At 37.5% G+C, this 14,994-nt stretch overlaps 1 long non-coding RNA gene across 4 annotated transcripts; it reads left to right on the top strand.

Annotated features, from left to right (window-relative positions):
- The first annotated feature begins 4,543 nt into the window (after nucleotides 1-4,543).
- On the top strand, nucleotides 4,544-7,275 carry LOC110939786. 4 transcript variants are annotated; one of them, XR_002592494.2, is made up of 7 exons: nucleotides 4,544-4,825; nucleotides 5,177-5,350; nucleotides 5,525-5,600; nucleotides 5,743-5,829; nucleotides 6,243-6,292; nucleotides 6,363-6,479; nucleotides 6,564-7,275. It is a non-coding gene; the product is annotated as an uncharacterized LOC110939786 (long non-coding RNA). The 4 variants fall into 4 exon arrangements; XR_002592493.2 differs by having other exon boundaries at nucleotides 6,243-6,479; XR_004861484.1 differs by having other exon boundaries at nucleotides 5,743-6,292.
- Nucleotides 7,276-14,994: the final 7,719 nt, after the last annotated feature.

The following is a 14,994-nucleotide window of genomic DNA, read 5'->3' as shown; positions in this document are numbered from 1 at the left end:
AAAGGACAAAATAACAAGATTTTATTAGCCAAATATCAGCTGATTTCATTTTTGGACCAAAATGGCAATAAAAGTGAAATCACAGGGACCCAGATTTAAAAGATTTGAGTTTTGGCCTAAAGTGACAAAAGTGACAAAACCTCAGGGACCAAATGGCAGTTTACTCTAAAAAGTAAACTAAGTTAGTGGTTTAGATGGAAATAGCAAAAAATGCCAAAGGTGAAGGGTTGTTTGGCACAAAAAATCATTTTTGATGAAACTGACAAACATGCCTAAAACTCAGGGATGATTTGGACAATTTACTCGGTATATAATGACCTAATTACCATTACCCTTAACTGCAAAAAGTTAACAAAGTTAGTGTCAGAGGCCAAAACCGTTATAAAATGCAACCTTGTGGTCTAATATGTTAAAAGATTTATTTTTTGACTGAAATAGTTAAACTGGTTAAACCATAGGGGCCAAAACAATAATTTATTCAAGAGATTATTTTTGAACCCCGAGTTTCATAAAGAAATTTTGTTATTTTGTTTGATTCCTTCGTTGACTTAAAATGAGTACAATTATTGCCTTTAAGCATCGACTTAAAATGAATACAAAATGAATACGTACAATTATTGCCTTTAAGCATCGACTTGAAATGAATACAAAATGAATACAATTATTGCTTTTAAGCATTGACTTTGATTCCTTCTCACGCTAGCTCTTCTGTTATCCAATTATAACTAATTTAATTATATGTTAATTTGTTAGATTCGTTAATTATGTTATGTAAGTTTTTGGTAATGCAATTATAGCCAGTTATTAAATATTCTATGGTTTCAATATCATTAAAAATTAAATTGAGAAGAAAAGGAATAAAAGGTATAATTATAAAATATTAAATAGTTTTTCTTTAATCTCATTTATTATTATATTTGACTAATTAATTAGTCATGAATATTATAATCCTTCACACTAAAATTTTTTTCTACGCACATCAAAATTTATCTTATACGTTTTGAAATTTATCCTACACATATTGAAAATTATCCTACATATCTCATAATTCATCCTACACACCGTAATTTATCCTACATTTTAAATAATTTTGTTCTTCTTTAATTTTTTTTTTAAAATAAGTTACAAAGTTAATGTAGTTAGCTATTAAAAAGGAAGACTACCAATTAATGATATATCTAAGTTTACCAATATACCTTTACACTAATATTAAATACAAAAATTAAATGAAGTAAAATGAAGGATCATTAATTGGTATACTTCATATAATTTTTGTATTTAATATTAGTGTAAGGGTATGTTGAAATTTCTTATTTTTTATTCTTACAAAAAATTATTCTCATTTGAACCCTCCACTAAATGTAATTTATCCTATACTAGTTCTAATACCTGTGAACTTCGCGGATTTCACAAAATAATATGTTTTCGAAGTATTAACAAAAAACGTTATACATTTATGATGATCATAACAAAATTCTCTGAAAGAAATTATTATTGAACCCTGAGATTAATAAAGTAAAATACAACAATCAACGTACCATTGATATAAATAAAACGAAAAGATAAATAAATAATGAAATTACGTTTCTATAGTTCGAAATATCAATAGAAAGCCTATTTATCTAATAGTTCTGCTTTTTGGAGCTTCGTAACCAATAACCTCGCATTCGTTGTTGACCAATTGAAAAAACAATCACCACCTAACGAAATATGTTCGACTTTAATCATATCATACCATTCAATAACACTAAACATATTGTAAATAATTTATATGAAAGAAAATATATTAGTAACAAATTGATTAATGTAGTGAAAACTAAAATAAAATTAATCAATAACATGAATAATGGATTGACAACCTTATTTGACCATGTATGAATACAAATTGCTGTTTGGTTGCCTGTTAGCGGTTTGGTTCGCACAAATATTCAGGCCTAACTATGGCTTAATGTGGATTTAGCTTCTTTTTTTTATATATTCGCTTATCAAAATCTTTCTTACTAATTACAGTTTACCATTTTTAATTTTACACATGAAAATCCTAAAAACCAACAATTTAGGAAATAGATTAAAATTGTAACATCCGGCCCCTCGCACCACTAATATTGTCCGCTTTGCCCCAGATAGGTTTCTCATTCAGGAAGTCACGGATTTGTTTTTGGTCACCCTGGTGGAGACTTCACAGGAGGTCACCCATCATGGTACTATTCCCACCTGAGCACGCTTAATTGAGGAGGTTTTATGTGCTCCACAGCCAACTAAGCGCAAAACGCATTGGTGATTTAAGAGGCATTGGATTACTTCTGAACCAGAGATCTACCTAGGGTGTTATAATGGTTCATGTTAATCTTTCAATATTCGGTATCGATTTCATTACAACAATGGTATAGCCCAGTTGGTTAGGGGGTTTTCCACTAAGTGGTTTCCTCCTGTGGGAGGTCTCAGATTCGATTCCTACTAAGTGCAAAATTATGTAAATATGGGAGAACACCTCTGGGAGGGATTCGAACTTAGGTGAAGGGTTTAAACAGCATATGCTGGCCCTTTGGAGTAAGCTGGAAATCCAGTTGATCTACCGTTCAAAAAAAAAAAAAAAAAAAAAAAAAAAAAAAAGCTTACCCATCAGAATGAACCGACCATTGAAATATGTCAACATAACCTGAATGTGACGTTGACCGACGTTAGCAAATAACACTTATCGTTAGATAATTTTAATAATACTTATTATTAGATAATGGCATAGAAGCTAGCTAAGGTGATGATATGAGAGATTATAAAACACTTTACAAAATACAAAAAGTAATGCAGTTAACTAATGCGATCAAAATGTAGTTGCAAGTAACAGCCTTGCGAGTTGCGACCATTGAACTAATGCAATGGAAAATGCCACTATTCAACATTTTTTTTTAAATTCATTTAGGATTTCTAAACAAAAAAGATAGTTAACACTCAACATCACCAAAAATGTAAATTTATAAAACATGACCTGCTTGAAAAAAATAGCATATTGTTATGAAAAAGTGTACACAAAATTTATAAATTTAGAGATTTATTTGAGTATAACTTATAAATTTAGGGGTTTTATTGATGATTTTTTTGTCAAGAATAGTTAACCAAACTTATCAACCAAAGGCTTTTAGGATCTATAGATGATGAAATTCAAACCTACCCCTTTTTCAGTACGCACTATTGTGTTACCGTCCGTTGCCCGAAGTAGCAAAAAGTTTCTTGAAATCAAACTATCTATAGTCTCAAAGCATTTGAAGGATTAGGCCCAATGCTTCAACCAACATTGAGAAGGGGAGATGATTATGTTATTGATTAATGAATATCTATAAACAGTAACACCATCTTTGGTTTTGTAGTGAGGTAGTTCAGAATCAAACTTGACTAATTTCGTAGTCAAAATGCAAGTATTAAAATCCAACACAATTGCCTTCAGTGACCTGTGAAAAACTTGAACAAAAATATCAATCAAATACCAAACAATCCAACAATTTATTGTTACCTCAAGTTCAATTTGAACAAATGGCTAAACTGAAAATCCCACAATTGTTAGCTCGAGATCTCATTTACATATATCCTAAGCTAAAAAAACTCCACAATTGTTCTTAGCTCAAGACTTATTAGACAATTGTAATTTAGTATCCGTATTAGTTCTTGGGTCAACAATGACATAATGTGAAAATCTCTCCACTTTCGCTAACATAAGATTTAAATATACAAAATTGCCCGATCCAATGTAATTTACAAATATACATTATGTAAACATTTGCTTACGATTCACAAATTGTTTCAAGTGTATAGGTGTAATACCCTTAGGCTATAGGGTGTGAGGGTCATGGTTGGGACATGATTTGCCACTTAGAACATGAATAGAAGGCTACACCACCCCCTTGATTGATCCACCATGGTTTGCATGGATTAAACCATGACAACCATGGTCCTCCTTTCCATTTTTAACAAATCATTTCCTTTTTTCTCTTTAGAGAAAGATAAATTAAAATAAATAAGGGGCTAGTGGTTTGGGTCGTGACCACACCCTTAGGATAGTGGTTTTGGATGATGAATTAGAGGTGAATTACATGACACTAACATGGAGGGTCATGGTGGTCATAAGGGTCATGACCACACCCTATAGCCTTATAAAAATACGCATACACTACTTAAATATACATACACCCATACAAGCACTTATCTTCAACGCAACTTATAAAAAAAAAAGAAAGTTGACTATTATTTTTTATAAGTTTATTTTTTTATTGGTTGAATAACTAAATGGGTATTGGTAATTGAAACGGTAATATACAAAGAAATATTAATTAAAAAATAAAGTTGACTATTATTTTTTTTAATTATTTATTTAATTGGTTGAATAACTAAATGGGTATTATATTATATAATATGTTAATTTGTAACATGTTTATGCATCATGGTGTTGTATATTGTGTTAGTTTAGTGTTTGCTGTTTGTTTGTTGTACCTTTTGCATATGTGATGGTTTGGTACCTCTTTTCACAATCTCTTGCAACTTATACGTGTCCTCTAACCCTTATCAGTATAGAGAGAGAATCAGTGAATCATGTACAGAGAGAGAAACGGAAGGAGGGGAGCCGGCCAAGGCCTCCGGCCGGCCACCCTAATCCGACAATAGTAGGGTTGGCGATGGAGGCTGCTCGATGCAAGTCAGGTCATCGCACTGGCGGTTAACCGCCGTAATCCAAGTGGTGTCTAGGGTTTCGTTGGTAACAACAACTACAATAGCAAGATGATTCATTCACAACATGAACATTATCTTTCTTAATTAACTGTTTGCATCAATTTAGGTAGCTTCTTGCTCTATTTCTTCTTATCTTTGTTTAAATTCACATATTAAATTCAAAATCTCATATAGCAACATGGATCTACTGCCTTCATTGAGTTCTAAACATGTTGATGCTGTAATTTAGTTAAATAGTTGTTTAGGGTTTTATTCGGTTTTATTAGCTTTTGACAATTGGGGATTTTGAATTTCTGATGGTATATAGAAAATTGGTGAATTATTTACCTTACTGGGTAAAATTAAGAACAGAAAGAATTAATGGAAGATTATTCCAAGTATTCCCTAGTCCTGCTCCTCTAGTTGTTGCTCAACGAGACCATACCATGTTTAAGAAACTTATTACTATCCTCTGAAGGTTGGCGAAAGCCGGTGCGGCTAACACCTAGGCTGAATCTGTAGCTGCTGATCTTGATGCGGATATCGCCTTGCTTATGTTAAGACACTAATTCCATTCCGACCATCCGACCACATTCCAGTCCGCTGCTAACTAGAATTGTTGCCTCGGTTTATATTCTAATACATCAGCAAGGTACCTTAATCGAACTACCTTTCGATTTCAAAATACTTATTCAGTTAATTGGTTTGCTCATTTTGTTGAATTCTGTTACAATACTCAATACACCACATTGAGAAGAGAAGGGTTCGAAATAACAAAGCATAGGCACATTTGTATATGTATTCTAACCATATTTTTTACTCATAGATCAGCAGAGGAATCTGGTTGTGATTCCGAATTTGTGGAATTGGAAGGTTGTTGTTGGCACACGTCATATGGCTATGTAAGAAATAATATCACCTGCTTTTAGTTGATTTCAAATAATATTGTTCTTATTATTTATTCTTATGCAGAAAAGAATATTGCTTCATGTGATGTGAGATTGTATGAATAAACAAGTTGAGACAATATTGAATGTTGTGCAGGTTGCTATCATGTTTGGAAGACCAGCCAAAGGGTTGTTTGACTGAATGAAAATAATATGCATGCTGCAAGGGATAACTACGGATGTTGTAAGATACTACTACTATAATTGAGTGATTTGTGGAATCTATGGTTAATCTCAAATGTGCATTTGAGAGTTAGTTAATGATTCTTTTAGTTGCGCTGTTAAGTTACTTGAGTCGATTAGTGAATATGTAGTTTTAAGACATATCTTATGTGAAAACCATCAAACGATCAATGTGCTGCTTGATCGATCTATACTATACAAGCTTGCTGCCACATTTTGTTTCATGTTTAATGAAGAACCTAGATTGCTTTTAAATGAGATACAAAGTTGTGAGGCTTCTTGACCTTTGACTAATCCATCAGAATTATAATACAAAACTGTAGCAAGCATTTTCTTGAAAACGGCAATAGCTTACCTAGAACGACAATAGCCTTGCATCATTTTTTTAAGACTAAAAGAATCTGACATCAACAGTCAAGCGGGGATAATATAGAGAACTTTGATCAACAAAGATATGTGTTCAGGTATTTATACCAAACTATTTTAATGAAGATATTATAACAAGTACATGCTGAGATTGTTGGGTATGTCAAGTTATTCAGATCCTGGGTACAGCGGTGGCAACTGGCTATGGACGCGGCTTCTCCATTCGTTCTGCGACTCTTCGACAAAGGGGCTATTTGAGTATTGGTTCTCATGCTGCAATAAAATGTGAGTTTTTAATTTTTTAATCAGACTTGATTGCCTACATGTTTATGAATGTTTATACGAGTTGGTTTCGTTTGGTGTATTTAGGTATGTGATCAGTTTTCGAGGTGGTGTTTGTATGTTGAGGATCATGTTCATTAGTGGTGGTTCAACATTTCAAAGACATAAAGCAATAGGTCTCACGCCACGACACGACACGCGGAGACAAGAAAATGATTAATTTCCATAATTTTTATTTTATGTTGAAATGAGATGTTTGCTGTATTGTTTGCAGCTGGAAAAAAAATGTATGGCGGCTTCAAGTGCCAAAAAAAACCAAAACCGCCATGATTCCAGACACACAAAGCTTTTTCACTGGATGCTGCAGACCCATAGCTGACCAGGGAGCTTGCCATTTTTAAAAGGGCAAGAATGAAGCGTATGAAAGCCCCGCTCTTGCAAAAGAAATCTTGAAATGCCTCATCCTCATCCTTGCATCATCTAAAGACGAGATGCCAAGAATGATAGGAAGGGGAAACACCTTTTGCATAGTTGCCTACTAGGAAACAACCGCAACTGGAAACCGTAGTTCAAGAAGCCACATCGCTTGGGACAATGTCTTTTGCGTAAGTTATGTAACTAACATGCTTAATGTTAGTCACGTAACTTGCAACCATAACATTTCTATAAAATCTAATTACTAACTTATTGCTCTAGCTTATGTAATTAATCATATCGATGTGACTCAACGATAACTGGCTGAATATAACTATAAATCTATTTCCCACCGCATCGCGGCGGGTTACATTTCTAGTTGGTATTCTAAATTGAAACGGTAATATACAAAGAAATATTAATTAAAAAAATGAAAGTTAACTATTATTTATTAAGTTATTTATTTAATTGGTTGAATAACTAAATGGGTATTGGTATTCTAAATTGAAACGGTAATATACAAAGAAATATTAATTATTCCTTTAAATTTTGTTGACTTTTTGAAAGTGCAGTATGTTGGTTTAGAAATTCAGGCTACACGGTATGGTGATGGTCCTCCCTTGGAGGATGATCCGCCATGTAAGCATCACGTATGATGAGTGTGAGGATGGGGCAAAGGGGATAGAGCTAAGGAAATGGGGGGATGGGCCTAAAATACATATACAAGAGTTTTATGTATATGTGTGTGAGTGTGTTTTGTCTTGTAGTGGAGCATCCCAAAAGTCCTCTGGTCGACGAGGAGGACGACGATTGGGGGGGGGGCGAAATGGAATGTGGTGCGACGCCGATCTGGGACGGGGCGGGGACGACCCCCACACCGCCTAGTCTCATATGATAAGATTTTTGGTATCCTTATCTTCCTCGTACACAACCATAACTATAACTCCACATTCAAAACAAACAAACTTGCCGAGATTTTTGGAGGCGATACTCATCACTGTTCCTTATAAACCTTTCTCGTAATCACTTATAAATTCCGTTTACGCTTACCCCGTTACCACACACCGTCATAGCACCACTGGTCACCGCTTACCATCCACCGTGAAGCACCGTGATCACCTTGTTCGTCGGAGCTTTCCATCATGCCACCAGTTGCGCCACTTTATGTCACACCCCGATTTCCACGTGTATCACCGGTGAGCCTGGTAGGGGATCACCGTGACGTAGTTGGCAACAATATAGTCAAACCACACAATATATGAATGCACAGCGGAAGCATAAAGATAATTATATTTCAACCATTGTTTGTAATATCAAATGTATTACGAATAGTCAAAAAATATCCACATGGGATCAAATAAAAATATAAGTATTGTTCAACAGACGAAGGCATCTTAAGCTTGCGAGACTCTTTAAGATGCTAAGGAGATATAGCCAGCCAATTACGTTTAGTACCTGCATTTAATCTTTTTGGGAAAATACGTCAGTTTACACTGGTAAATACATTCAAACGACACTTTTGAAAAATGTTTATTAAAATTGATTTGAATGCACAAGGCACAAACTCTTTTATAACTTGGGAGAATTATTTAAATATATAATCTTGTGAACGAATTACATGTTCCTTATGCGTTCAGTAGCCCGGATCTAGTCCGGGTTAAAGATCAATAGACACACCACAGCGACTATTTATGCACTGACGAGTGTACGCCTACACTCCGCGCTTAGGTCGTGGCCATTTCGTAAAATGATGCCAGGGATATCCGAGACACGGTCATTAACCCCCCAAAGGCTTTTAAGTAACAAGACTGTTTAAACGAGCCGATCAAATTTATTCAATTACCCGCTTAACGGTGGAGAATTTGATGCCCGATCAAGCGGTATGCTATATACCGTAACCCAAGCCCGTATAACGGAAAATAAGTTAAAAGTATTTACCTTTGCAAGTATAAATCCTTAATCGAAATAAATTACAGATAGCTTTTACTGGTCTCCTATTCTGGAACGAAGGTTTAGAATAACCTATTAAAATCCTGACGGGTCTTTAATTTAGCCGTAGCTTAGATCGGTCAGTTTCAAAGGATAGTTACGGTTTAATCGTGTGAAAGGCGAAAACCGGGAATGGAATGTGATTTGGACCCAACAAGTTTGAAGACTTGTTTTATATGGGTATAATAACCACACTCTGGATTTTGGGGTCAAAACAATATGGTTTGACCCATTTCGGCTAGTTTATGTAAACTAGTTACATAAGCCGAACCGTGCGCGCAAAAGGCGTAACGGGTAACCGTAAGAGTCCTACACTGGTTTCCTAAGTCAATATACTTTAACGAGGTTGGGGTATCAGTAGGATACCTTCCGTAATGCCCGTAACGAGTTTAAATCCATTTTATGCCCCGTAGGGGTATTTCGGTCGTTTTAAAGATCACGAAAGAGGTTTCTGAGTTCTACAGGAAATCTGAGTTTTTCGGAACATTTTATAAAGTCCAAAATACTTTATTTATTATTTAAAATCAGTAGCAACTGGAATCGGGTCAAAAGACCTTGTAGAACTCAAGTTATGGCCGAAAAGGGTATATTCGGTATTTACCGAACCGTTGCCATAACCGCAGGTTATGAGCAGGTTAAAAATAATTAAAAATCTTTAAAAATCCCAAAATATTATTTTACATCAGTGTGTAAAAGGTTTGGTGTCGAAATCTAGGTTTAGATAGGCGTTATGCTAATTGCGCTATTAAATTACTAAGGTTTCCGTAATTTGCGCTATTTAGCATAACTCCTATTCTGGACCTCGGATTGACGTTAAATTTTAGGGACATGTTTAGAGATCAGTAACTAATGTTATGACCCTTTCACATGTCCGAAATTCTCGTTTTAATTTGAAAAGGGCGTTACGGTCAACTTTTAAGCATTTAATGGAAATGTGTAAAAGACTCGGACAAACAACGAACCTGTCACAGAGGGTTATACCATCATGTAACCTGGTCCTAAGAGAGTCCTAAGGCATATCTAAATCATACTTGAACGGGTCAGAACTGAAGTCAAAGCAAAAGTCAAAGTTTTGCGACTTTCAGCTCCGAACCGGGTCGTAACAGTAAATGGTCGGATCAAACAAGCTTAGACTAGTTAATATACTTATTATCATGTTTTATGAGTGTTTAAACAGGTTACACATCATCTACATTACTGATTATGCATTAAATCGCAAAATATCATTTCTGTTGACTTTTTCTAAGCACGTTTGACTCGACATTCGGACTAGTTAGAGTGGGAATCAGAGGGTGCCCTTTTAGGGGTTTAAAGCCAACATGATTACCATTATATAACTATCTTTGATTCGACAAACCACTGGACCATTTGTGATTTATCGCAAAGTCAGTCGTTAATTACGACGGATTGACTTTTAAGCTAAACTAAGCCATGAAAGGGTAGGCACACTTACAGAAGCTTGGTGCACGACTAAGGATGTTAGGAGAATACTTGAGAGCTCCAGAAATGATCAGAAGGCAGGTTTGAGGTGTGTTTCACAATGGAACACTACCATGCCTCTTATAGTGAAAAACTTAGCTCAAGATCATTACAACTCACTCTAGGATTGCTCATGGATGATCAGCAGGTGTCCTAAGGTGCTAGGGGACATGTAGAGGGCGCCCATGCTTCAATTAATGCCTAAATGATCGTTCACAAGCTCAAACATTGAATCTGTCCAAGAATTCTGCATCTGGGACTCGTACGTGGCCCGCATTAGGATTCAGGCCACTTGGACGCGGGCCGCATGAATCCTAAAGTCAGTAAACGTATCTTCACCTGGTGCGCGGCCCGCCTTAGCTCAACTATATCCTTAACGCGGCCCGCCTGAGGGTTAAATTCCAAGATTTTCAAATCTTTTGTAATGATTAACCTGACCTTTCGGTTTCGAAGGGGTAACTTTGCGATTTGGCCCTCGATTATTTACGATTAAGGGCCTCGTGACTTTTACCTGCATTGTTAAGTCCCCGGTTAGTTTAATTACTATCCGAAATGCCTTAACTTTTATTGTTGACGCTTTTAACCCCTCGCATACGAATTTGATCATAACTTTCTCGTTTTAAAACGGAACTTCGCGAAATTTATATAGTATATTCTAGTGAGCGTATTTTACTGTTACAAAGCCTCGGGTTTGTCAAAGGGTCACTCATAGGTATAAATTAAACATGTTGACACGATTAACCCCTGTAGCTTGTAATCTCTCACTTTCTCCCGCGTTTCGCTCCGTACGATCCATGATTTATTCGTTTGAAGGTACGAGCATCATTTAGGGTTACTATACAATATATTTACCCTTCGTTGACATTTATAACCCTCGAATTTACATACTTTCAAGGTTTGTCAACTTTAGTCCTTTATTTAGTATTTAATACCACGTGTAAACTCATGACACGTGTCAACACATTATTGGACACAAAATTTCGAGGTGTTACATCCTCACCCCCTTAAAATAAATCTCGACCCGAGATTTACTGAAATAAATAAGGGTATTTTTCTTTCATCGTGGCTTCAACCCCCCACGTGAATTCGGGACCTCTACGGGCATCCTATTTGACCTTAACAATAGGTACATGCTTCCTTCGAAGCTTCTTTACCTGTCGATCTTCAATCGACAAAGGTTTTTCCACAAATTTCAAGCTCTCATCTATATGCACATCTGTATGTGGTATTACCAGTGATTCATCAGCAAAGCACTTCTTTAGATTGCAGATGTGGAACACATTGTGAATTCCATTGAGCTCCTCCGGTAAGTTTAACTTGTAGGCAACCGACCCGACATGTTCGATAACCTCGAAAGGTCCTATGTATCTCGGGCTTAGTTTGCCTTTCTTACCGAAACGCATCACCCCCTTCCAGGGTGATACTTTAAGCAACACTTTTTCACCTACTTCGAAGTGAAAATCTTTACGCTTTGGATCTGCGTAACTCTTCTGCCTATCTCGAGCAGCTTTGAGACGGTCTCGAATTTGGACAATCTTGTCCGTCGTTTCGAAGACTATCTCTGGTCCTGATAATTGGACATTTCCAACTTCCGCCCAACAAACAGGCGATCTACACTTTCTACCGTATAATGCCTCAAAGGGCGCAACTTTAATGCTGGTATGTTAGCTATTTGTCACACCCCCAAAATCCCACACGCGGAGTACCACCGCTTGGGAGCGTGACATGACCAGGATCAAGCCATCAATCATATCAAACATAGCATTTAATAATAAAAGTAATTAATGTAATCATCATGACATGATTGATGATTCAAAACCAAACATCGTTTAAATAGCGGAAGCATAGTATGTAATCTCAAAATAGTTATCAGTTCAGATAAAGTTCATGATCCGTATCCCACAACGACCTGCTCCTCCCTGTGCAAGCTCCATAGTGTACCTAAGGTCCTGCAAGGCATGCAGCAAATAATCAACAAACTAGTTGAGCGAGTTCACAGAAAGTAAGTTCATAACATAGTGCATAAGTATAACTAGTGGGGGCTTCCCATACTAGTGTGTACTAAAGGTGGGGGCTTCCCAAACCTGGTGTTCTTATTACTGGTGGGGGCTTCCCACGTTTATCCTTGCTAATGAGGGCTTCTTATTAACGGTACTTACTAGACTACTTCCAACCATGTGTTCTTCTTTACCGAGAACAGGAAAACGTACAGGGTCACGTAGGCTTTACGTGACGTGCCCTTCCCCGAGGACATGGTACGCGTGGGGGCTACGTAGGCTTTACGCAGCGTGGCCTTCCGACCCGGAAGCCAGTAGATGGTATTGGGTTACGTAGGCTTTACGTAACGTGTCCTCCCGACCCGGGAGACAAATGGCAAACATACTGGGTTACGTAGGCTTTACGTAACGTGTCCTGACTAACCTGAGGACGATGGTCTATAGTCTAGAGTATGCGTAAGTACGAGTAATCCTTTTCCCACATATCCAACCCAATTCCCAACCCGGGAATCCCATGCCTTGGCTGTGTGAACTCACCTTGGTTTGCTCGGCAGATACACAAAGAGTACAGGTAGCAAGTAAATGGTCAACCACGTCCTATCATGGTTATTAATCAAGTCAGGTTTTGACTAAGGTAGTACACGTATGCATCACATAAACTAACACGTTACTATCACGTATGCATGTGAACAGGTAAGAGCATAGCATTAACATTCATGAGCGATCCAATGTCTAAGCCCGAAGGGTAATCCGCCCAAATAACATATCAGCCCAAATAACATATCGGCCCAAACAGATAAGCAGTCCAATTAGCAGTCAATCGAATTGGGCCCGTGACAAGGTAGGCCCAAAACAGTGTACGAGCAGCTAGTCTCGAGTCGGAACCGGCGATCTCGAGTCGCAACCGGGATTACGAGTCGCAACAGCTGATTACGAGTCGCAATAGGTGGTCTCGGCTCGTCATGGTCTGGTTACGAGTCGCAACGGGACTCGCAACCATGGTCTCGGCTTGTGCTGTTGTGGTCTCGAGTCGTGATTGTGGGTTCCCGACTCGCAATCTGAGTCGCAACCAAGCGTGTAACAGCTTTCCTGATTTTATGAAATTTAGTTACAACATTTATGCAATTCAATTATCGTTGTCAGTTTCCAAAAATCAATTAACAACTAACAGTTTACCATTCAAACAATCATCGATCAAACAGGGTTTTTAACACTAAATCCGTATGAACCCTAACTCACAACCACATGAACATCATATCAAAACCTTGAATAATTATCCTGATTTAACAACATGGAGCCGGTTTAAAACATCACCACAATCAAACATCATATCTAATTCAAGTGACAGAAGCATATTAGCCGATTAACATCTATTCGGTACAAATCATCTAGTCTAAATCATCCCAGCCGAGAACATATACATTCGGTTCTAGTCATACAATCTGAATTACAACAAGATCAATAACAAGGATAGTAACATAAATCCGTTTATCATGTACACGCATATCATACACATATCAACCGAATACTATCATAATCCTAACCGATCGTATAGTCCGATTACTAACAACATCAAGTATGATACTAGCCATTAATGAGATACTTACCGGATTGTAGGGTGAAAAGGTCTCGGCCGGTTCTAAGAGGAGACGAGGGAGAGAGAATGAGAGCTCTTAGGGTTCTTGTGTGTGTGATGTGAATTGTAACAATTGAGAAAAGAACCAAGTCCCTAAGTGTTTTGTTGTTTGCGCATAGTGGGAGTGGGCCGAGCCCACTCGGTTGCCTAATGGGTCCGCGTACAAGGTGTGGCCCAAAAGGGCTTGTGCACTCGAATGTAGTGTTGTGCGGTTCGGGTTCGTGTAACATTCACATAACATACATACACATAAGGCACATAACATCACATATCAAGTATCCGTTCAATTAATAACATTCTCATAAACACGTATCGTTACACAAAGTAAGTCTGAGATTCGAGTTGTCACACTATCCCCAACTAATTGGAAATTTCGTCCCGAAATTTGGTATGTACTCACTGAGGAAGCTAGGTAAGTTATAACGTTCACTGGTTTTCCTGGGGTGTCACATCCTCCCCCCGTTGATCTGGAATTTCGTCCCGAAATTCCGAAGTAGTAGCTTCAGCCTCAGTAGTGGTAGCATTGGTTTCGAATAACTGGGGGTACTTTTCTGTCATCCTGTCTTCGCGTTCCCAGGTGTACTCTGGACCACGTTTGGAGTTCCAACGAACTCGAACAAGAGGGATTCTCTTGCTTTTGAGGACCTTCACATCCCGGTCCGTGATTTCTACTGGTTCCTCGACGAACTGCAACCGCTCGTCGATAGTGAGTTCCTTAAAAGGAATGATGAGGTTTTCATCTGATAGGCACTTCTTTAAGTTCGACACCTGAAAGACATTGTGAACTGCCCCGAGTTCAGCTGGTAGGTTCAACTTGTAGGCTACCTTGCCAATCTTTTCTATGATTTTGAATGGTCCGACGTACCGCGGATTTAGTTTTCCCCGTTTGCCAAAACGTACTACACCCTTCCAGGGTGAGACTTTCAATAAAACCCGGTCCCCGACCTGAAATTCCAATGGATTTCTACGCTTGTCCGCGTAGGCTTTCTGACGGTCGCGTGCT

The sequence above is a fragment of the Helianthus annuus genome, chromosome 6 (assembly GCF_002127325.2).
Source record: "Helianthus annuus cultivar XRQ/B chromosome 6, HanXRQr2.0-SUNRISE, whole genome shotgun sequence".
Taxonomy (NCBI): Eukaryota; Viridiplantae; Streptophyta; class Magnoliopsida; order Asterales; family Asteraceae; genus Helianthus; species Helianthus annuus.
This window is presented reverse-complemented; position numbering and strand designations above follow the sequence as displayed.